The sequence below is a fragment of the Somniosus microcephalus genome, unplaced genomic scaffold (genome assembly GCF_052327205.1).
Source record: "Somniosus microcephalus isolate GS21.2 unplaced genomic scaffold, FLI_Smic_1.0 scaffold373, whole genome shotgun sequence".
Classification (NCBI taxonomy): Eukaryota; Metazoa; Chordata; class Chondrichthyes; order Squaliformes; family Somniosidae; genus Somniosus; species Somniosus microcephalus.
Window position 1 is genome coordinate 2,186 of NW_028225560.1, and position 16,300 is coordinate 18,485.

Below are 16,300 nucleotides of genomic sequence, written 5' to 3' on the forward strand. Positions count from 1 at the left end.
CCTCCTGCAAAATTCAGCGGGAGGTTAGTGCTGGCGCTAACCGGTAGCGCCCTGCAGCGCTGCGCTGCTGGCGATGACGTCATTGGCGTGCGCAGCGCCCTGTTCACACCCTGGCCACGATCTTCGGGAGCGCCCCCTGACTTACCACCGGACGCTATGTCCGACGGGGTCAGGGAGGCGTACCTGCGGCCAGGGAGGTGCAATTTAAAGGCGAGGTGCGGGGCGGCCATTTTTTGTTGCTGGCTGCCTGCCAGCACCTGCCTGCGCTCCCGTCCCAGACCTCCTGAAACGCCCCCCCGCCCCCCTGCAGAGTGCTGGCTGTGCTCCAAGAGCCCGGCACTTCTTTTGAGTGCCGGGCTCTTTTGCCTGTGCTCCCGATCCCCAGGGGCCCAGCTGGGCTCCAGGTCATGCTGCACGAGGCCCCTCCCCTTTAAGAAGGGGATGAAGGCCTGCAATACCACAGCGCAACGTGCCGCAGCGTGTGGCACTGCGGCATATAACGCCGCAATATTGACTCACAGCGCCCAAAGATGGATGCGGGACACTTCCAGTAGCGCCCCGCTTCCCTCTTGGGGTGCAACCACTCAATTTCCGGCGCAGGGACGCTAATTTTTCCGGGGTGCTACTTTTAGTGCCCCGGCGAATTTAGCGCCTCAGTTGAGGCGCTACTCAATTTTTAGCCCTTGTAGTTTTAGAACCAACAGCACCATAGCTACAGAGTCATCTGGATCAAGCTCCAGCACACATCGCCACTGCTTCACTGATTGACTGCGTTCACGGCTCTCTGGTGTACCAGAAAACCCTTCCAGACGAAACAGAGCAGTCGCATAACCAACATTCCATTCAGTGTCATCAGGATCTTCTTCCAGAGCCTTTTTAAAACATTCCTTTGCCTCTTCATAATATTGACTAGCAGAACTCAACAGTGACCAACCCTTCTCCTCGTATACTTCAGGTATCAGTGCTGTATACCGAGAGCCATTAATAAATCGTTTACAGATCATCTCCAGCTTGTCGAGGTAGGACTGGGCCTAGTTTCCATAGGTGATGATGCATCTTCTTTCAAATTCATGTTTATGATTCTCCCTCAGAATCTTTTCAGCTTCCTTTAAGTTTTGTATTGCCTCTTCACAGTCACCCTGCAGACTGTTTACAAAAGCGAGATGGTTGTAAGACATGGCCTGATATTTCACACCAGCCTGTAATAAATCTTGTAATCCATACTTCATGTCGTCCCAGTTAATGCTTTCTTTCTATGGGCCCAACATGAATTGACACTGAAGCTAGACAGGTTTTGCTTTCAAGCAATCGTTCAGTGTGTTGCTGCAAGAAAGCACAAAATAATTAAAGCCCATCTTATGTGTCCCCTGTTGAGTTGAATCAGATATTCGTGTCTTTCTCACAGGGACTTCTTCAATCTCTTTGAGCAAACACCGTGTAAGACGAGACCCATTGCACATCATTAAACTACTTTATTTTACAGCGAGTTAATAAAACAGAGCAACAATTACAATTGAATTCAGTTATTCCAATCGATATACCTTGGCTTTGAGGAATAACACAATATATTGAATACACTAAGCGACCTCAGAATCTCTTCAGCTTGCCATAAATTATTGAATGACTCCTCATAGCTGCCTTTCATACAGTTTACAAAAGCAAGTATTATAAGGCATGGCCTGATATTTCACAATATCAGATTTTATTGTATAATTTAGTCGTTCCTGCAAATCATCCCACTCAACATTTTCCATCTGCAGATTCCACATGAAGTGACATTGTAGCTGAAGTCATTTCACTTACAAGGGAATCTCTTTCAGTATCAAACAAACAAAAACAGATAGAAAAAGACCAGCTGGACCATGGAGCCTGTTCCACACCGTCATAAAATCATAGAACCATAGAATGGTTACAGCACGGAAGGAGGCCATTGGGCCCGTCGAGCCCGTGCCAGCTCTCTGCAAGAGCACTTCAGCTCATCCCTCTCCCCTGCCCTTTCCCCATAGCCCTGCAAATTTTTTCCTTCAGGTACTTATCCAATTCCCTTTTGAAAGCCACGATTGAGTCTACCTCCACCGCTCTATCAGACAGTGCATTCCAGATCCTAACCACTTGCTGCGTAAAAATGTTTTTCCACATTTCTCCTTTGGTTCTTGTGCCAATCACCTTAAATCTGTGTCCTCTGGTTCTTGACCCTTCCACCAATGGGAACAGTTTCTCTCTATTCTGTCTAGACCCCTTATGATTTTGAACACCTCTATCAAATCTCCTCCCAACCTTCTCTGCTGTAAGGAGAACAACCCCAGCTTCTTTAACACCACAACCTCCATTACCCCTGACCACCAACCAGCCTTGCAGCCTCCCTGAAAATAGACTGATAATCAATGCCACTATGCTAATAGAATGGGGTAAATTCTCTTTAATTACTTGGCATTCCAGAATTTTCACCAGTGTTTCAGGAGCATATTTCATCATTTAGACCCCTTTTCTGTGACGAACTTGCATACAGCGGGAATCCAGAATCGGATCCTGGGATCTTTCTGCTTACATGGCTGAGCTATGCAGGAATTATTTATGACTTTCACAGCTCCCACGTTGGGTGTTAGAGTGGGGACATAGAACTGAATCCAAGTTAACAGAAACACACAGATCTCTCACAGAGATCTTTTATTTTAACATTAACACACGGATTAAATAAGAAACACAACTTGCCAGCACAGGCCGCCGGGCCGAATGGCCTTGCTCTGTGCTGTAAGTTTCTTGAGCTGTTTTGAAGTCCTGAAGTGCCCGGTGGCCAAACTGACAAAAACCCGAAGTCTGTTGAAATTTTGGACATCTTATTTCCATTAGAACAGGACACGTTTGTCATCATCGACTGCAGTAAAAGGAACTAGGTATTGTTAAGTTCTTATATTCTTTGGCCTAGAAATTCAGTATCGCCACGTTTGGGACGCTGCAGCCGGGCGATCGCTAAATTTAGCGACCGGCGCAGCTTAGCGCCACCTTCGCCGAAATTGAGTTGCATCGCCCCAAGAGGTTGCTGCTGTGCTAAAGCAGGCAGTGCACGACTATCATAAGGCGCTAAGCCGGCAAGCCGGGGCGCTACCACCGAGGGCGGGCGCAGCGCAGGTGCGGCGAGTTGCTGATTGAAGGCAGACATGCTGGCACCGGTCAGCTCTTAAAGGGGGAGGGTCGATTTGTTTTGCTGCGACACCCTGCACACTGCAGTCCTGAATCAAGGCCTCAACATAGCTGCTTCACCAGTTCAACGCCCAGGACTATGGATAAGGCTAGGGAGCAAGCGTAGCGCTTCAGCGAGGGTGCCCTGAAGCTACTGGTTGGCGCAGTGGAGTGCAGGCGACCTTCCTCTTCCCTGATAGTGGCAGGAGGCTACTGCCCAGCGAGTATAGAAAAGCCTGGAGGGAGGTGGCAAACAGGGTGACCTCCAACAGCATGGTTGCCAGGACTCCTGTGCAATGCAGAAAAAAGTTCAACGACCTCACTCGGGTTGTCAGGGTGAGTACCCTTTCCAGTATCCTCTTCATCCCTGCTTGTGCACCTCACTTTATGGCCAAAGGGACCTGAAAGCCCCAATGCCCAGCCCTCATCCAACAGCTATGGGACTCTCATGAAAATCACTTGCACATTCAGCACTTTACACACTGTCAGGGCTATTCCACCATGGGAGGCAGTGCAGCCAAGATGAGGGCTTGACACTGTCAGGGCTATTCCACCATGGGAGGCAGTGCAGGCAAGATGAGGGCTTGACACTGTCAGGGCTATTCCACCATGGGAGGAAGTGGAGGCAAGATCAGGGCTTGACAGTGTACTTAGAGTCCGTCCTTTCTCTTGCAGGGCAAGCTGGCCCACAATCGCAGGCAGCAGCGACGGACCGGGGGAGGCCATCCTGACCTTAAAGAGCTCAGCGACCTGGAGCAGTGAGTGGAGCGGATCATGGCAGGCCGGCTGATTGGCCCCGTCGCCACTGGAGATGCCAGCCCCGGTCTGGACAGCAATGGTAAGGTCATCACGTTTTTGACCTCTCTCTTTCCACTTGTGCCTCACACCAGCATCCTTTGCCACTCTCGAACCAATGCAGTGCATAGCAGCACTCATGCCTCCCTCGCTGCCGCCCTGTCCTCACTCTAAAGCAACTCTTGTGCCTCCCTGCTTTCAGATGCTGATTCGCCAGGTGAGGAGGCGGGCCCTCAAGCTGGCACTGTGTCTGATTCAGAATTCGAGGAGGAGGAAGAGGAAGCCGGCCCATCAGTGCCACCCTCAGCCGACGCAGCCCATGGCCATGATGGGGACACGTCTTCCCTGGCGGGGAGCAGGGGGGAAGGATCTGATGAGGGTGAAGCTCCGGGGCCCAGCAGGCTGCAGCAACGCGGGAGGGGTGGGGACGCTCGGCGGCCTTCTCCCCGGAGGGTGAGTGCATTCTCCAGTCCTTGTTGGCTTCTCATGGATGTGCTGGAATTGTTTACCCACAACATCTCTTTGTCCGTTTGGTCTGAGCAAATCCAGGCGAGATCTTAACCTTCGGTTAAAGAACATCATGGCTGGGGCCTGGTTGGTGACTGCATGTGTCGCATTCCGGTAGACAAACAGGAAATTGTCCACCTTGTGCTGCAGCGGAATGTTGTCATTGTACATAGCCTTTATTGCCTTCTTAAATGTTTGTGCGAACCTCTCAGCCAATCCATTTGTGGCTGGATGATACGGGGCGGATGTGTAATGCCTTACCCCATTCTTTTTCAAGAACCTCCGGAACTCTTCGGACACAAACTGTGGTCTGTTGTCGGAGCAAATCTGTTCTGGCAAGCCATTCCTAGCAAAAATGGTCCGTAGGACTGCAATAGTTTTCTCCATGGTGGTGGAGGACATTTTGATGACCTCAGGCCATTTCGAGTACGCATCCACGGCTATTAAAAACATTGAGTCCATGAATGGACCAGCAAAATCAATATGCACCCATTGCCATGGAGATGAGGGCCACTCCCATGGGTGTAGAGAGGCCTGTGGTGGTGCATTTTGGACTTTCTGGCATCCTGAGCAGCTCTTGGTCAGGTCCTCGATTTGTTTATCGATTCCCGGCCACCACACATAAGCCCTGGCTAGGCTTTTCATTTTTACCCCTCCCAGATGACCCTCATGAAGCTCATTGAGCACTCTATCCCTTAACTTGGGTGCAATTACCACTCGGGATCCACACATCAAGGTCCCCCGACACACTGACAGCTGTTCTCTCCTTGTCGAGAAAGCTGGCAACAGTGAGTCGCCATGTGCTGGCCATCCCTTCACCGTCAAATAATATACTCGAGACAGTGTCGGGTCATTTCGGGTTTCCTTTTTGATACAAGCGTTAGTTACCGGTAGGTATTCAACTATAGTCGAATGGAATATTTCGACAGGATCAACTGCTGGTGCTTCCTCCGCAGTAGGCAGTGGCAGGCGTGATAGCCCATCAGCATTTCCATGCTGTTTCGTGCCCTTATATTCAATCTCATAGTGGTGCACCCCAAGAAAAAGTGACCATCTTTGTAGTCGTTGCGCAGTCATCAGTGGAACGCCCTTCTTCGGATTAAAAATGGAGACAAGAGGCTGGTGATCAGTCAGCAAGGTGAATTTCTGCCCGTGCAGATAGTGATTGATCTTTTTCACTCCCCACACTAGGCTGAGGGCCTCCCTGTCAATCTGGGCGTAGTTACGCTCGGCTGAGGTTAGTGATCGTGACGCAAAGGCTATTGGCCTCTCTGAGCCATCCGAGAATTTGTGCGAAAGCACCGCTCCAATGCCGTAGGGTGACGCATCACATGCCAACCGAATTGGTAATGCCGGGTTGTAATGGGCCAATACCTCTTTCGATGTGATTAGTGTTTTGCTCTTCTGGAAAGCTCGTCTACATTCGTCACTCCACTTCCATGGCACCCCAGTTTGCAGCAGGATGTTCAGTGGGTGTAGTATTGTAGACAAATTTGGCAAGAACTTATGGTAGTAGTTTACCAGCCCGAGGAACGACCTCAGTTGTGACACATTTTCCGGTGCTGGAGCCTTGACTACTGCCTCAATCTTCTCTGGGGACTTATGTAACCCCTCTTTATCGATAACGTGGCCACAATACGAGATCTGTTTTCTGAAAAACTCGCATTTGGGGCGGTTAGCTCGGAGCCCATATTCCTGCAATCTAGTGAGCACCTGCTCCAGGTTGGCAAGGTGATCACTGTCATTTTCGCCCATGACCAGGATGTCGTCCAAATAACACTGGGTCCCTGGGATCCCTGGCAGGACTTGTTCCATTGCCCTCTGCCAAATAGCCGGAGCTGATGCTACCCCGAATACCAGCCGGTTGTATTGGTAGAGACCTTTATGGGTGTTGATAGTGTGGTATTTTTTTGATGCTTCTTCTACCTCCATTTGCAGATACGCCTGGGCCAGATCAATATTAGTGAAGCGTTTCCCTCCAGATAGCGAGGCGAAAATATCTTCAATCCGCGGAAGTGGATATTGTACGGTGTGAAGGACCGGGTTCACTGTTACCTTAAATTCCCCACAGATGCGAACCTTCCTTGGTTCCCCAGGCGTGCTGCTCAACGACTTTTTCATCAGAGGGACGGTGGGTGTAGCCCACTCGCTCCAGTCTACCTTGGACAGTACAGCTGAACGTTCCAGACTCTCCAGCTCTGCTTCGACGGCTGGGCGGATTACATAAGGTACCGGTCTGGCCTTAAAAAATTTTGGGCTTGTGTTTTCTTCAATTTTAATCGTCGCTGTCATGCCTTTTAGTGTTCCGAGTCCTTGCTGGAACACTTCTTTCGCGTCAGTTAGGACCTTTGACAGTCGCCCAGGTGTGACGTCGTCATCCTTTTTGTCAGACACAGTCAGTGCCAGTATGGAATGCCAATCCAGTTGTATTTTCCAGATCCATTCACGTCCCAGTAATGGTGGTCCTCCATCTTGCAATACATACAGGTCTAGTTTTGGTGTTTCCTTACCTTTATATATAACGGTCACCCTTATTTTTCCTTTGGGGTAGACTTTTTGCCCCGTGTACATCTTCAAAATAATTTTTGTGTCTCTCAAGGGTATGTGTGAGAATAGCCGCTCGTAGTCCCGTCGGTTTATGACTGTTAGGGCTGATCCTGTGTCCAATTCCATCTTTACCTGGACTCCTGCTATCTTGAGAGTGACCCAAATGGTTCGGTGATCCTCCGTTGTGATCACATTATTTAGTTTCAGACAACTCAGTTCCCTGCTTTCGGAGTCGTTATCACTCTTTTGTTCGTCTGAACTATTCTCCGTCATATTATGTACCTTCTTGTACTTTTCTTTGGTAGGTTTCTTATTGCTGGTTTTGTTTCCTGACCTGCAGACTCATGCTATGTGTCCTACTTTTCCACACTGTCTGCACACCTTGTCTTTGAACCAGCAATCATTCTGGTCGTGTGTTGTTCTGCCGCAGCGATAGCACTTCTCTGTTCTATATGACATTTCGTTTGTGCCATATTCTTGTGGTCTCTGTTGTATCTCTGCAGCGCCCCGTGCTGCTGCTTCATATGATACCGCAATGCTGAAAGCCTTTTCCAGCGTAAGGTCCTTTTCAGATAAAAGCCGTTTCTGGGTTCCTTCACTTTGAAGCCCACACACAAACTTGTCCCTTAATGTATCTGCCCGTCCCGCTCCAAACTGGCAGTGTTTCGATAGTTTGCGCAGTTCTGTTAAATAATCAGCATTGCTTTCATCCTTATGCTGGTTCCGTTTGTGAAACTTGAATCTTTCTTCTATCAGCAGCGGTGTGGGGTTTAAATGTTCCTGTAGTATCGTTACTATATCTTCAAAACTCTTTTCCATTGGCTTCGTTGGGGTTACTAAATTTTGTAATAAACCATATGTCTTTGCACCCATTAAATTTAACAATACCGATGCTTTCTTGCCATCTGACACCTCATTTGCCTTGCAGTATACCTCTATTCGTTCGACATATGTAGTCCAATCTTCGACTTCATTGTCAAACGCGGTGATACTGCCACTCTTTGGCATTTTGGGTGTGTTTTAAAATGGCGTCTCCCAATGGCTTAAAATGACGTCTCCCGCGCTTTCCTTCCTCCCCCGCTGCTGCCAACGCCGCTCTCGGCGGTCCTCGTGGCAATGGCGGCGCGTCGTTGGTTTCTGCGCGTCTCTCTCTCCCTCTCTTTGATGCTGCTCGGCCCCTGAATACCGGCTGTGCCCTGTGCGCTCTGCCCTCTCTCTCTCTTCCCCGTCGACGCTTCTCGGCCCTTTGTTGTGCCGCTCGGTCGGGCTCTAGCCCGCCGCTGTCCGGGAAGGGTCTGCGCACTACCTGTTGCCAGCCCATTTCGCTGGACCACCTCGACTGGAAAGCCAAGCCTGGCTTTCGACAGCCTCCCCCGCAATTCTCGAGTCTCTGCTGGATGACTGGGCGGTTGCCCGTGGTCGACGCCCGAGTCTCTGGCCTTGACCTCCAATCCACTGATCTCCAGGAATGAATCCCCGGGAGGTGATGCAGAGTTGCAGGTAGGTTCGAACTTGCCTTGTCGCCAATGTTGTGTCTGTGTATAATAAGAAACAGACTGCAGGAGAACGGTACAACAGGTGTTTACTCAATGTGGCTCACACTGGGAACTGATCTGTACAGATTACTACTCAGTGCTATATACAGGTGTGGTCACTGCCGGTACTGCAGTATACATGAGCTGTAAAAGATAGTTCCCCCCTTAAAGGTATATACATTACAGAGATGTACTGACATCTCCTTCTGAAGAGGGCATTCGTCACCTGGCGGATGTAGCAATGTACCGCGAACTGGGAGATATTGGCAATGTCCCCAGTAGCGGATTGGAAGGAGCCGGTGGCATAGAGGTCGAGAGCCACCGTCACCTTCACTGCCACCGACAGAGACGTCCTGCTCCTCAGCTGTGGCTGCAGATCTCTCTGAAGCAGGTGGCAGATCTCTGTGACCACCTCCCTTCTGAATCGCAACCTCCGAACACACTGCTCCTCAGACTTGTTCAGATATGAGAACAGCTGGCGGTATACCCTGGGTGGGTAAGGCCTCCTGTGCCGACACTTATTGGCCCTTCTCCGTCTGGCCATGACTGGCATTCTCTCTCGGTGTCTCTGAGCCCTTTGAATGCAATGCAGAAAGCCAACATTTCCACCCATTGCAGCCCCCATTATATGTGGCGACTCAAGGCTATGGCACTGAAAGTTAAATCCAACTGCAAAGCTCTGGCCTTAAGCCAGAAGTACCTGTGCGAGCGCTGAGCCAAAGCAGAAAGCTCTCTCCCTTTGTCTCTCTGCAAATCTCTCTCTCTCTCACACAGAAGGAGTGGAACAAAATGGCTGCCACAAAGAATGGAGGAAGAGTCCCCTTTAAATAGCACCCCCTGCGCCCCACAGCGACTGGGAACCTTTCCGCTCAACCAGTCGCTGGGAGCGCTAGGTGCACAGAAGGGTGGCGCCACTGAAGTTCCGGTTCGGGGCGCACCAAGGGCGTTGCACCATGAAAGGACGTCAGGATCTGCGCGCGCAGCTGAGCGGGCGCTACGGTTTTGCGCCATTGCTAAATCTTCACTCAAGTTCACGAGAGGCGCAGATCGCGCCGCGCCCGGGTGCAAGCCGCTTCGCGCCCCACTTATCGCCCTCTTAAGACGCTAGCGGCTGGCGCTACCAACTGAACCTCTAGGCCTTTGTGTCTACAATTCCCTCGTGATTTTCACATGCACAGCTCAATGCTTGGTTCCTTCAAGTGTGGATATTCCCCTTGTTGTTCATGTTTGGTTAAAAGTTTAGTGGAGTTACTTCATGTGTGTCACTTGTTGCAGTTTAGTGGTGTCTTATCTCAAGACAGTGTCAGCCAGTTCTGCTGGTCCCATAGCAACCCAAGATTTTTCCTTGGTTACAAGCTGCCTTTCTCTAACATAATGTCTGTCAAAATGTTCCTCCATATTCCACGTTTCTCAGCTTGCAGTTTAATGTGGTTTAGCCAGCATTAAATTTCTCTTTTGTATTACAGTTCTTCCTGTTGTTAGAGATGTTTAAAACAGATATTTCCTTCAGCTACTCACTCTTTTAAACAGATGAGCTATCAGGAAAATTAAACTCATTCAATTTTTAAAAATTAATTCACAGGATGGCAAGGCCGGCATTTATTGCCCATCCCTAATTGCCCTAGAGAAGGTCATAGAGTCATAACGACACAGAAGGAGCCCATTCGGCCCATCGAGTCCATGCCGGCTCTCTGTAGAGCAATCCAGTCAGTCCCATTCTCCCGCCCTATCCCCGTAGCCCTGCAAGTTTATTTCCCTCAAGTGCCGATCCAGTCTCCCCTTGAAATCATTGAGTGTCTCCGCTTCCACCACTTTCATCGGCAGCGAATTCCAGGTCACCACCAGTCGTTGCGTAAAAAAGTTTTCCCTCACATCCCCGCTGTATCTCTTGCCCAAAACCTTAAATCTGTGTCCCCTAGTCCTTGTACCATCAACCAGTGGAAACAGCCTTTCCCCGTCTAGCCTATCCTAACCCGTCATAATCTTGTACACCTCTATCAAATCACCCCTCAACCTCCTTTGCTCTAATGAAAACAAATCCAGCTTCTCCAACCTGTCCTTATAGCTAAGATGCCCCATCCCCGGAACCATTCTGGTAAATCTCCTCTGCACCCTCTCAAGGGCCTTCACATCCTTACTAAAGTGTGGTGACCAGAGCTGGATGCAATACTCCAGTTGTGGCCTAACCAGCGCTTTATAAATGTTCAGCATAACTTCTCTACTTTTGTACTCAATACCTCTATTTATTAAGCCCAAGATCCCATATGCTTTGTTAACCACTCTCTCAATATATCCTGCCACCTTCAGGGACCTATCCACATTAACTCCCAGGTCCCTTTGTCCCTGCACACGCTTTAAAACTGCGCCATTAAGTGTATATTGCCTCTCCCTGTTCCTTCTGCCAAAATGCATCACCTCACACTTCTCTGTATTAATTTCCATCTGCCACTTGTCTGCCCATTCTGCTAGCCTTTCTATGTCCTGTTGCAGTCAATTGGTATCATCATCACTGTTTGCCACACCCCCAAGTTTGGTGTCATTGACAAATTTAGAAATTCTACTCTGTATTCCAGTATCCAGGTCATTTATATATATCAAAAAAGCAGTGGCCCCAGCACTGACCCTTGGGGAACACCACTGTCTACCATCCTCCAGTCTGAACAACAGCCATTTACCACAACTTGCTGTTTTCTATCCTTAAGCCAATTCCTTATCCAAGCTGCCGCTGACCCACCTATTCCATGAGCCTCAATTTTGTTAACCAGCCTTCTATGTGGTACTTTGTCAAACGCCTTCCTAAAATCCATGTAGACAACATCCATTGCATTCCTTCATCAATCCTCTCTGTTACTTCATCAAAAAATTCAATTAGATTAGTCAAACACGATCTGCTTTTTACAGATCTGTGTTGGCTCTCCTTAATTAACTTAAACCTCTCCAAGTGCCTATTCATTTTTTCCTTGATTATTGTTTCTAAAACTTTACCCACCACTGATGTTAAACTGAATGGCCTGTAGTTACTAGGATTGTCCTTACACCCTTTCTTGAACAGTGGTGTCACATTTGCACCTCCCCCACATCTAGGGAAGATTGGATAATTATTGCAAGCACTTCCGCCATCTCCTCCCCCAATTCCCTTAGCAACCTGGGATGCAAGCCATCTGGACCAGGTGACTTGTCCACTCTAAGCACACCCAGCCTTTCTAGTACATCCTGACTATCAATTTTCACCCTTTCCATTGCTTCTACCTTTTCCACTTCTACCGATATTTTGTCAGGATCCAACTCTTTAGTAAACACCGATAGAAAGTACTCATTGAATATTCTAGCCTTGCCCTGCACCTCTAAGCATATATCACCTTCTTTGTCTCTAATAGGCCCCACCCCGCCTCTTACTACCCGCTTACCTTTTACATGCCGGTAGAACATTTTTGGGTTCCCGTTTATATTAACCGCCATTCTACTCTCATATGCTCTCATTGCCAATCTTACTTTCATCTTCACATCCCCTCTCAACTTATTGTATTTGGTCTGGTTCTTCCTTAAAGAATTCACCTGGCAAGCATCAGATACCCTCTTTTTTTGTTTCATCATCTTCTCTATCTCCCTTGTCATCCAAGGAGCCCTTGCTTTGGTTCCCATACCCTTCCCTCTTGTTGAAACCTAGCCTATACTTGGAACATCTCCTCCTTAAAGATCATCCATTGTTCCATTCTAGTTTTTCCTGTCAGTCTTTGGTTCCACTTTAGCCGGGCTAGATCCTTTTGCATCCCATTGAAGTTAGCCCTATTCCAGTTTAGAAGATCCACTCTAGATTGCTCCTTGCTCCTCTCCATTGCTAATCTAAATCTTATGATACGATGATCACTCGTACCCAAGTGTTCTCCCACAGACACTTGGTCAACCTGGCCCACCTCATTCCCCAGCACCAGATCCAGCAATATCTCCATCCTAGTTGGGCCAAGAACATATGGGCCAAGGAGATTCTCCTGAGCGCATTTCAGAAATTCCTCCCCCTCCTTTCCCTTTACCCTAGCATTATCCCAAGCGATATTTGGGTAATTAAAGTCCCCTAATATCACCACTCCATAGCTCTTGCATATCTCTGCGATTTCCCTGCAGATTTACTCCTCTACCTCCCTCACACTATTTGGAGAAGGTGAGCTGTCTTTTTGAACCACTTCAGTCCGTGTGGTGAAGGTACTTCCACAGCGACTTTGTCGTCGCAGTTTTTGGTACAACTGAGTGGCTTGCTATGCCATTTCTGTAGTGTATGTAACTGTTCTACCTTTAAGAGAACTATTGTATGTAACCGTCCCCCTTTAAGAGAACTATTTTAGGTGTGGCACTATTTGATCTTGGCTGCTGTATACTGTAATACCGACGGTGACCACACCGGTATATAAGTGCTGTGTCAGGATTTATTGGGCAGATTCGCCCTGACCTTCGAATAGTAAAGTCCTGTTAAAGTTACTCTTGTAGTCTGTGTATTAATTCGTCATAATACCCACAGACTTTACAGTGGCGACGAGTTCGATCTTACCCTGCGGCAACAATACTTCCGAAGCAGTTAACGAGCGTCGAGAAGAGGCACCCGCCCTCGTCGTTCTGCTGAGAGAAAACTCGAGTCTGCAGAGCAAGGAAGAAGGAAGAATTCAGACACGAAGCCTTCCATCAGCAACAGGCACTGATTGTCCCTTCTGCCACGGTGGTGAGTGAGCCGATCAGCACGAGAAGCAAGTCGGCCACGGTGACTGTGAGTAAAGGGAAAATAAAAAAAATAAACGGAGGATAAGGGCGGTGAACTCGACCACGGTCGGGGGAAAGGAGCCGGACAGAAGTCGGGCCCACAGGCGCTGAGACTGGGGCAGCGTGGAGCACGGAAGCCGTGGTACAAGCGGGCTGGGAGACGCAACGGCGTCGTGAGACAGCTAGACCGCGACCGGCGAAAAAGGCCGGGCAGCTACCGAGGCCACGAGGCGCTGCGACTAGGATCATAAGGCGCGGGAAGATATAAAAATAAATAAACCGCGGTGAACTCAGCCGCAGCCGGGGAGGAAAGCACCGGACTGCGAGAGGGCTGGGAGGCGCGATTGGAAGCCGCTGAGGGAGAGACAGAGCCCGAGCGAGCGGGAGAGACAGAGCCGAGCGAGGGAGACCGAGCGAGATCCAGCCTGCGGCTGGAACTGTTCGCCGTCAATGGGTTGTCCCCAGCGCCAGTTGCCCTGCCGAGAATAGGGAACAAAGAACGCACTAAAGCCGACGCGCAGGCTGCGAACCCCGAAAGCCAGCGGTCGTCGCCCGAGGGAAAAAGCTTACCCTCCCACCAGGAGAAGACAAGCGTGGGAAACCGCCATTTTGCCAGTAGGCGGGGAAGAAGACAAGCGCGGGAAACCGCCATTTTGGAAAAAAAAGTTAACGAACAAATTCGTTGTTGTTTCGCAGAAAGATAGTGAGAGATAGTGAAGATGCCTAAGCATGGTAACATCAACAACTTCGATTCCGAGGTGGAAGATTGGGCCACGTACGTAGAACGTATTGAGATATATTGTGAGGCCAATAAAATAGCAGATGATGATAAAGCTCTCACCTTATTAAACGCAATGGGGGCCAAGACATACGGGCTATTGAAGCATCTTCTATCACCAGCTAAACCGGCGGATCAGACTTTCGCTAATATTGTTACTGCCCTGAAGGATCATTTGAACCCCACACCACTGATGTTGGCGGAACGATTCAAATTCTATGCGAGAACACAACGGAAAGAGGAAAGCAACGCGGAATACTTGGTCGAACTGCGTAGACTAGCGAAATACTGCCAGTTTGGGGAAAATCTGACAGAGGCATTGAGAGACAAGTTCGTGTGCGGGTTGTCGAAGGAAGGAACACAAAAGCGTCTGCTCGAAGAAAACGATCTTACACTTGATAGGGCTGTCCTTATTACAGCATCGCATGAAGCCGCAGCAAGAGGCACAGCGGAAATGCAGCTGAAGGCAGCGGTACTCAGTGTGGATCAAATTACTTCGGGTACATCGAAATGTTATCGTTGTGGGAAGACAACACACGACCAGAACCAATGCTGGTTTAAAAACCAGGAATGTAGAAAATGTGGCAAGCTTGGTCACATAGCTAAGGTATGCCGGTCAGGGAAGAAGACCAACAACAACAAAAAAAAGTCACCGCAGGAAAAGTACAACAAGGTACACAAGGTGGCTGAGAAGAGTTCAGATGAACAGAATTCGGATTCAGACCCAAACGGCCAGGAACTGGGTAGTCTGAGAATTCACAATGTGAGTAAAGAAACTGACCTACAAACTATATGGGTCATGCTAAAAATAGCCGGAGTCCGAGTGAAAATGGAATTGGACACAGGATCAGCCCTATCAGTCATAAATCGAAAGGATTACAACCGGCTATTCTCACATATACCCTTGAGAGATACTAAGTTTGTATTGCAGACATATACGGGGCATAAAGTATACCCCATGGGAAAGATAAGAGTCAAGGTGAGAGACAGGGGCAAAGAACACCCAGGAATGGATTTATATGTACTACCTGAAGGAGGACCACCACTTCTAGGACGGGAGTGGATCAAGAAAATAAACATGGAATGGCACTACCTAAAAGCAATAACGAGTGAGGACTCGGTGCAGCCAATCAGCTCAGACTCTGAAACGGATGACGATAAGACCAGCCCAAGTACGAAAGACAAGTCTAAAATGGACTTGCTGACTAAGGTTGGAAAAACGAAGGTGTAGTGTATGTAACCGTCTACCTTTAAGAGACTATTGTATGTAACCGTTCACCTTTAAGAGAACTATTTTAGGTGTGGCACTACTTGTTTGGCTTCTGTATACGGTAATACCGACGGTGACCACACCGGTATATAAGTGCTGTGGCATGATTTATAGGGCAGATTCGCCCTGACCTTCGAATAGTAAAGTCCTGTTGTATGTTACTCCTGAAGTCTGTGTCGTAATTAACTGCACAACCCACAGACTTTACAGTGGCGACGAGTCCGATCGTACCCTGCGGCAACAATATTTTCAAGCAACGAAAGAGCGTCGAAAAGAGGCAACCACCCTCGTCATTCGGCTGGGAGAAAACTCAAGGCTGCAGCAATAGAAAGGAGGAAGACTTTAGCGACAAAAACTTCCATCAGCAACAGGCACTGACTGTCCCTTCTGCCACGGTGACTGTGAGCAAGGGAAAGTGAAAAGAATAGCCGGAGGATAAGGGCTGGGCACTCGACCACGGTCGAGGGGGAAAAGGAGCCGGACAAAAAAGTCGGGTCCAACGGCGTCGTGAGAGACCGCGACCGGCGGGAAAAGCCGGGCGGTGACCGAAGCCACGAAGCGCTGCGACCGGGAGCGTAGGCGCAGGAAGAGAGAAACTCAGCTGCAGCCGGGGAGAGAAGCACCGGACTGCGAGAGGGCTGGGAGGCGCGATTGGGGTCCGAGCGAGCGGGAGAGGCAGAGCCGACCAAGAGAGACTGCGCGAGAGCCAGTCCAGCGGCTGAACTGTCCTCCGTCAACGGGGTGTAACCAGCGCCGGTAGAGCCGAGCGAGTGGGAGAGAGGCAGAGCTGAGCAAGGGGAACTGTGCGAGAGCCAGTCCAGTGGCTGAACTGTCCTCCGTCAACGGGGTGTACCCAGCGCCGGTAGAGCCGAGCGAGCGGGAGAGAGACAGAGCCGAGCAAGGGGAACTGTGCGAGAGCCAGCCCAGCGGCTGAACCTG

General features: G+C 49.4%; 1 pseudogene; it reads right to left on the reverse strand.

Annotated features, from left to right (window-relative positions):
- Nucleotides 1–1,031: 1,031 nt before the first annotated feature.
- Nucleotides 1,032–16,300, reverse strand: part of LOC147081785 (interferon-induced protein with tetratricopeptide repeats 5-like) — a 51,410-nt pseudogene continuing 36,141 nt past the window's right edge.